The 8,058-nt window shown below is 44.4% G+C and overlaps 1 long non-coding RNA gene across 1 annotated transcript; it reads right to left on the bottom strand.

Moving 5' to 3' along the window:
• Positions 1–234: 234 nt before the first annotated feature.
• On the bottom strand, positions 235–6,423 carry LOC120237181. The gene is made up of 3 exons (XR_005529883.1): positions 6,081–6,423; positions 5,578–5,735; positions 235–1,094 (listed from the first exon to the last, which is right to left on the bottom strand). It is a non-coding gene; the product is annotated as an uncharacterized LOC120237181 (long non-coding RNA).
• Positions 6,424–8,058: the final 1,635 nt, after the last annotated feature.

The raw sequence follows: 8,058 nt of genomic DNA, 5'->3' as shown, positions 1-8,058 counted from the left end.
AAACCAAAAGTAAAGAGAATGGAGCAGAGGCAACAGGAAAACACGAGAGAGAACGGCAAAGAGGCACTAAAGGAGACAGTGGTCGTGAATTTATCTGCCACCATGAAGGACATAAATGCACAGATTTGGTATGTCTAACAAATCCCATGCACATTGAAAAAGAATATTGTATTTTTATTAGTCAGGGTTCGCCAAAGAAAGAGAACTAGGAAATTACTGATATGATTATGCATACAGAGATTTATTATAAGGAAATGACTAATGTGATTATGGGCGTTGACAAATCCCAAGATCTATAGGTGAGTCAATGAGCTGGAGACCCAAGAGAGGTGATGGCATAGTTCTCGTCCAGAGGCCAGTGGGCTCAAGATCCAGGAAGAGCCAGTGTTGGGTTCAAGCAGGAAAGCAAGAAGAAGCTGATGTCCCAGTTTGAAGGCAGTCAGGCAGGTGGAATTCCTGCTTCTTTGGGGGAGGATCACTCTTTGTGTTTTATCCAAGCCTTCAACTGATTGGATAAAGCCCACCCACACTGGGGAGGGCAATCTGCTTTACTCAGTCTACCAATTTAAATGTGACTATCCTCTGAAAACATCCTCACAGAAATATCTCCAATAATGTCTGGCCAAATATCTGGGCACCCCACGGCTCGGTCAAGTTGACACACGAAGCTAACAATCACAAATTCCATGTGCAGCACTTCTTCAACACCTCTGACCAGAGGCTCCTTCTCGGAGAGATGTGCTGCTGTTAACAGATGGCATGTTGAGCTCTGAGAGCCTGGTATCCTAATCCCCGTCATGGGAGGAAGGTGCACCTGTAGTCAAGACCCACCTTCACAGGGACAGAGTAGACCAACACAGTCCCCACCCTCTGGACCACACAGGCCACGGCACATCCCTTCTAACACATGGTCAGGCCACAGCAGAGCTTCTGAAACTAGGAAGCACACAGGAATCACCTGGAGCTCTTGTTAAGCTGCAGATTCTGGTTCAGTAGGTCTGGGGTGGGGCCTGAGGTTCAGCATTTCTCATAAAGTCCCAGGAGGTGCTGATGCTGCTGGTCTGCAAACCACACTTTCGGCAGTGAGGTGATCTCTGGGGACAGAAAAAAAACCCACTTTGTCTCTTACTTCCCCTTCCTCTATGATTAGGGCTTCACCGGCATCATACCCCCTTCTTCCCAACTCCAGCCCATGACCTCACCTTAATAACAATATTCAGGTGCCGGGGTGGCTTGGCGGGTTGAGCATCCAGCTTCAGATCAGGTTGTGATCTCGTAGTTCGTAAGTTCAAGCCCACTTTGGATACTCTGTCTCCCTCTATCTCTGCCCCCCGCCCCGCCTCTCCCCCATTTGCACCCTCTCAAGAATAAATAAAAATATACATTTTTTAAAAATAACAAGATTCAGGCCAAGAAATTGGCTTATCCATAAGGATGCTCAATTGGAAGGCCTGTCAGGATATTCTATTCCATCACACAAAGGTTCGGGAACCTGTTCCTCTCACGCCTCCCTAGCCCTCAAGTGCATAGCTCTGAACAGCTTGGATCTGTTTGCTGCTGTTGTGTACATGGCATTTTCCAAGTTTAATGACCACATCTCCCCCAAACGCCACCAGCCTCCAAAGACAAGGACAACAATATTGCCAGAAGACATACTTGGGGCACCTGGCGGCTCAGTCAGTTAAGCGTCTGACTCTTGATTTCGGCTCAGATCATGATGTCATGGTTTGTGAAATCAAGCCCCGTGCTGTCAGCATGGGGCCCTACTTGGGATTCTCTCTTTCTCTCTCTCTCAAAATAAACAAATAAACCAAACCAAAATAAAATAAAATAATAAATTAAAACCAAAACACACTGCAGAACAGTTTTGTAACCTGTAAGTGTTCCTACTTGCACACCTTCACCTGTCACACATCCTTAATCAGCTCAGGCTTTACCTGCTGGGAAAACTCTTCTCTAAGGGGGGGAGGAGGACGCATACAGACTTTGATGGCTGGCTTATTTACGGATCTCATTTCCCACTATAAACTCCTTGAAGACAGAAACTGTCTCAGGCATTGCCCTGAACGCCATCTGGAAGGAATGAAGGACTGACATGCTTGTATCGCTCACCGCCACCCTGGGAGGTACGTCTCCTTTTCTTATCTCCATTCTGCTGACAGGGAAACCAAGGCTGAGAAGATAAGCAACCTGCCAAGGTCACACTGGTCGTTGCCGAACCTCCGACTCCTCCCACTCTGCCATACACCCCCCACCACCACCTGCCTGCATCTCTAGGTCTCCCAGGAAAGGTTTTGCTGAATTTTCTCTTCAAATGAAGTAGGCTGACATGCCCTGCTCTGTAAGTGGTGACTTGGTCACAGACAGACATGTCCTGACTCACCTGAGCTCCCTTGAGCCAGCCACTGGCAGACAAAGGATGGGATCGGAGTCTGAGTTCCCATTTACCACCAGTATTCACCTCGCACCCCCACCCATATTGGGGACTGGTTTATGCACAGGGTGCAATCCTGGGTGTAGTTACAGTGCTTAGCCCCCTAACGACTATCCATGGTCAACTGTCCATTTTAGAATTGAACTTGCCAAAAGTGGACTCTTCCTAGTTTTCAAGTGGTTTAACCCAAAAACACTTGAAAAAGTGTACTAAGCAGTAGTCTGCCCTCTTTGGCATTTATAAAATTCCATGTATTTAAGAAAAATTCAAGATGGAACAAATTTAAATTAACTCATCAAAATGAAAGCTGCGAGAGAAGCCAGTTATTCCCAATATTCCCTGCCAAAACATCCCTTTACCCTCTCCAAAAAGGCAGATCGGGGCTCTGTATCGATATTTAGCATTCAGGTGACGCTTTACAAACCCAGCATCCATTTTTAATGAATTATTGCACATAAAAGCCCAAAAAGAGAACTTATAGGACATGTCTCTATCCGACAAAGTAAAGACACATGTCTAATTAATAGAAATAGAGATTGGGCTGCTAAGGTATTGTATATTCTTCTTTGCAGTTTAGTTTTTGCCTAATGTGTGTATTTGTTTTATAAAATTTTTAAAAATTCAAGAAGATAAACGAGTTCTAGACATAGAGTTTATGACTAGCACGCCAAGTGACCTGAGCCAATTCGATCCTCCAAAATCATTGGACTCTGTACATCCAATAAGCAAACATAAGAGCTACAGATCTCATCAGCCATTACTGAGATCCTAGAAGATGTGTGATTCAGACAGCATGTCCCGGACCAAATTCTGCCACAAATAGGAATATTTATTAGTGAGTAGGCATAAAAACAGCCATTCCTATGTGCTCAGTGAAATTACCAAGGCTCCTACCTTTCCATGAAATGTTAACTCAAAGCAGATGTAACAATATTCTAGCAGTAGTATTCAGCCACCATGTTTAGTGGGACTTAGATACTAGAACGTTTTGTTAATACTCGGGCACAGGACAAATTGGTATATCTGGCCTAGACATCACTGCAAAGTTTATAATTTGCTAGTATTACCGGATTCCTAAACCCTATCCATGCAGTTCTAGTCAACTCATGTATCAAGAACACCACTCAAGTCTCCAATGAAAAATAGCTTCCCATAGTTATTAGGCTCATTGGGGAACCCTCTAGGCATGACCAGAAATAAACATCACTAAAACCTTATAGTAACCCCTTAATACTCCTAAAGAATATGTCCTGTCAGGGTATTCCAAATGTTAACAACACCTTAGGGGATTAAAAATCACACACACACACACACACACACACACACACACACACACGATCTATGTTGAAATATTTAAAAGTTGACCTGAAAATTAAAATATTAAAAGGTAAATTTTGCAGACAATATAACAGCTGGATAAAACAAAAGAATACGACTATTATAATGGATGGATTTCATAAAGACACAATAGAGTATAACGATGGAGGCTCTGAACTCCTTCCATAAGAATAAGCATATTATTTTTAACCTTCATTTGGTTCTTTTTAAAAAAAATTTGGGGGCGCCTGGGTGGCTTAGTCGGTTAAGTGTCCGACTTTCGCTTAGGTCATGATCTCACGGTTGGTGGGTTCGAGCCCCGCGTCGGGCTCTGTGCTGCCAGCTCAGAGCCTGGAGCCTGTTTCAGTCTGTGACTCCCTCTCTCTCTGACCCTCCCCTGCTCATGCTGTCTCTCTCTCTCTCTCCTAGAAATAAATAAAAAACATTAAAATAAATAAATAAATAAAATAAAAAAAATTTTAATGTTTATTTATTTTTGAGAGAGAGACAGGGAAAGACAGAATGCTAGCAGGTGAGGGGCAGAGAGAGAGGGAGACAGAGAATCTGAAACAGGCTCCAGGCTCTGAGCTGTCAGCACAGAGCCTGATGCGGGGGTCGAACCCAGGAATGGCAAGATCATGACCTGTGCTAAAGTCAGATGCCCAACCGACTGAGCCACCCAGGTGCCCCACCTTCATTTGGCTCTTAATGACACACAAAAATCACAGCTTAGTCTCATTTTTTTTAATGTTTATTTATTTATTTTTGAGAGAGAGAGATCATAGGAGCCGCAAAGAGAGAGGGAAAGAGAGAATCCCAAGTGGGCTCTGCACTGAGAGCCCGACACAGGGTTTGATCTCACTAATTGTGAAACCATGACCTGAGCCAAAATCAAGAGCTGGACACTTTACTGACTACCCAAGAGCCCCTAGTCTCCTCATTTTAAATCCAACAAACTAAAGCCCAGATAAGTGACATGACTTGCTCGAGGCTGTCCTGAAAATTAATGACAGAGCCGAATCTAGCACCAATCTTTAGTCTTTCTACAGCTGCTGCAGACCTTCTGGAAAAGAAAAACTTTTCCAAGTATAAAATTAATCCATAACTTTTTGTAGAAAATGTGTAAGAAAAAATAAAATTATGAAGACTGAATGAAAGGTTATCTATAATATCTACACTCAGATATAGCCACATCTCTGTCCGGATAGTAACACAAAAATCTGTACCTTGTAGTTTCAATTTACATGATACCTCGTGCAGGGTCTGTGGGCTTTTATGTAATTTGCTTTTATATGGGAAACCATCACCCATGACATGTAATAACCTTCGAAACTGTGATTTCTGTAATGATTACAGGACAGTTTATCTTATTGTGTGTCCATTTCTCTATGCTGGACATAAATGTTACCTCTAAGGGTCTGTCACTGTCCCTCTAAGATGAACATTATGCCCCTGGAATGGAAACATTACAAAGGTACGGAGTTTTTCTTATTAATCACAGAGCCCTCAGCCCCCAGGAGTGTCCAGCACATTGAGGAAGCTCAGTAAGGATGGATGGATGAAATGGATGGATAGAAGTACGGACATGGATGGGTAGATAGGAATGGATGGATTTGTATGCAACTCCGATAACTTCTCAAAACTCTTTTTACTTTGCATAGTAACACAGATATTCTGGTAAATGTTGCCACATTAAAAAAACAGGGCATCAATTAATTTGAAATGACTCAGTGTCCCATATTATTAAAAACCTATTCATTCTTCACCTGACATTTAAACGAACTTGTTTATTTACCTGAAATGCAAATTTAACTTGGCATACGTACCACATCCAGGTCTGACGAGCACAGCCCTCACAGAGCAGGCTGCCTATAATACCCACACGGCGCCTTAGCAAGACCTCAGTCCAGGAGTCGGAACCCAGTGGCCTCCGGCCAACGGCGCGTGCAGTAAACAGCCACCATCTTTTGAGCCCCTGATCTTCCTCATGAGTCAAGACAAAGGAGAAAAGCAGCAGGAAAGAGAACTCTCAGCAATGGCAGTGCAGTGAGCAAGACCTTTCCAGAGACAAATCACAGCACACGAAGGTCTTGTCAGCACTGCCCCCCCCTCGACCCCCACCTCTGCTTTTCCACCCCAGGTGTGAGCCAGTCCTGAGCCTCCCCAGCGCTCTGGTCACGGCCCCGCCTAGACGGCCCTTCTCAACCAGCTGCCCTCCCACCCCCCACTGTGTGCGCCGAACCCACCCGGGCCTTCCTCCCACGGCATCTTCACACGCGCTCTTGCTTCCGCCTGGAAAGCCCTGGTCTGTCCTCCCCTCGTGACTTACTCTCAACACTCTTCTCCTACATCTCAGCTCCAAAGTCACTTCCTCGAGAAGCTGTCCCTAACTCAGCGTGCAGACTAGGCCACGTTCCTTTGCTCTAAGCCATTAGAAGCCCCGGGCACCTTCCTTGCCTGCACTTAGCAGGGTGGACGTTTGTTTTAGTTGTTGTGAGGGTTTGTCTGACGTGTATCTGCTAGAATCCGAATTCTAGGAGGGCGAGAACACCAGGTCTCTTCCTGTGATCGGTCTGTTCCCAACACCTAGCAGAGTTTCTGCCAAAATAAAAACAACCGGACACTCAAAATATTTACTGAGCAGGAACGGAAGCCTCCGAACTCACTAACATCTTACCCTTCCCGAAGCAGACACGCGGTCACTCCTGCCCCGGAAGGCTGACTCACTCCAGGTGGGCAAAAGGAAGGAGATCAAAAGCCAACTTCTTCTTTGACTAAATGTCTACAGAACTATATATAACCCCGTATTATATATGTGACAGGACATATGACCACAATTATATTGTTTGCGCGGTTCAATGTGACATTTTCAGAGGCAGGCAGAGGTATAATTTAGGAAATGGAGGCAAACGCGGAGTGAAAATCAAGATCTCTCTCCTGTCATTCAAGGTTTCCTTCAGCTGAACACTCCCGAACTTACGGGTCCGTGGGGACTTTATCTCCTCCGTGGGCCTCCACGGCCCCTTTATCCTGATTCTGCTCGCGGGGCCTCCCCTGCACTCGATTCTCCTCCTCTATCAGGTCTAGGCCTCCTTTCTCCTCAATCTAAACGATTACAGAAACGTTCGGTCACACGCACAAGTCAACGGGCCAACAGCACTGATCACTGAGCTTCCACAAATGCCAACACACGGCCAATTCGGTTTCATTTTGTGCCACTTTGTTTCCCAACACCACTGGATTATTCTGAAGCAAACCTCAAAGATATTACTTTGTCTACAAATATTTCAGTGTGTGTTTCTGAAAGCTAAAGACTTCTCCAAACGTCTTATAAAGTTTTATCAACAGTTTGTTTGTTCAAATTAGGATCCACATAAAGGCTACACATTAGTTTGACTTTTGCGGCTCTTAAATCTCTAATCTATAAATTCACCTTCTCTATTCTCCTGGAATTTTATTTATTGAAGTAACAGGGTCATTTGCCCCAGAAAGTTCCCGACACCCTAGATTTTGTTGATTGTATCTACATAATTTCTGCTCCATAAATTGGCAGTTAGATCTAAAAACAGAATAAATGCTTGATTCCCCCCTTATTAGCTAGCTGTCATAATAATCATGTGACAGATTTCTCCAAAGGAAACAAATGAATTTACTTTGTTGTTTTAAAGTTCATTACGAATGCATGGATTCATACATATTTACGTGTTCTGATCCACTGCAGTCATTACACTTCGTGCCGCTCAGACTGCCCCATCTTTGGCCACGGGCGCTGCTGTGCCCTTTTGATCTGACCCCAGTAGTCTTTAATGGCTTCCATGTTGATTAGATAAGATGTTCTTGGTCCCTCTGGTACGGTTCCTCACCCCAAACTCGGATCAGCTATTTTTCTAAGGATGGCTGGTGGCTTCTACATTGTAGTTCACTTACGGTTTCAATTTCCCCATTCAGTGATCTGGAACACTCCTGTAAGGGGTCCAGAATAAGCCACTATGACATAAAAAATTATTTTGAACTGAAGGCATTTGAGTTCCTGAAATAGCTTATCTGTATAAACACTGAGCCTTTTTAAAAAAATTTTTAATATAAAAAATGTATTTATCTTGAGAGACAGAGACAGAATGCAAGCAGGGGAGGGGCAGAGAGAAAGGGAGATAGAGAATCTGAAGCAGGCTCCAATCTGTCAGCACAGAGCCCCCACGTAGGGCTAGAACCCACGAGCTGTGAGATCATGACCTGAGCCCATGTCAGGCGCTTACCTGACTGAGCCACCCCGGTGCCCCTAAACACGGAGCCTCCTGAAAGAACTC

The sequence above is a fragment of the Hyaena hyaena genome, unplaced genomic scaffold (genome assembly GCF_003009895.1).
Source record: "Hyaena hyaena isolate Hyena2069 unplaced genomic scaffold, ASM300989v1 scaffold_174, whole genome shotgun sequence".
Taxonomy (NCBI): Eukaryota; Metazoa; Chordata; class Mammalia; order Carnivora; family Hyaenidae; genus Hyaena; species Hyaena hyaena.
This window is presented reverse-complemented; position numbering and strand designations above follow the sequence as displayed.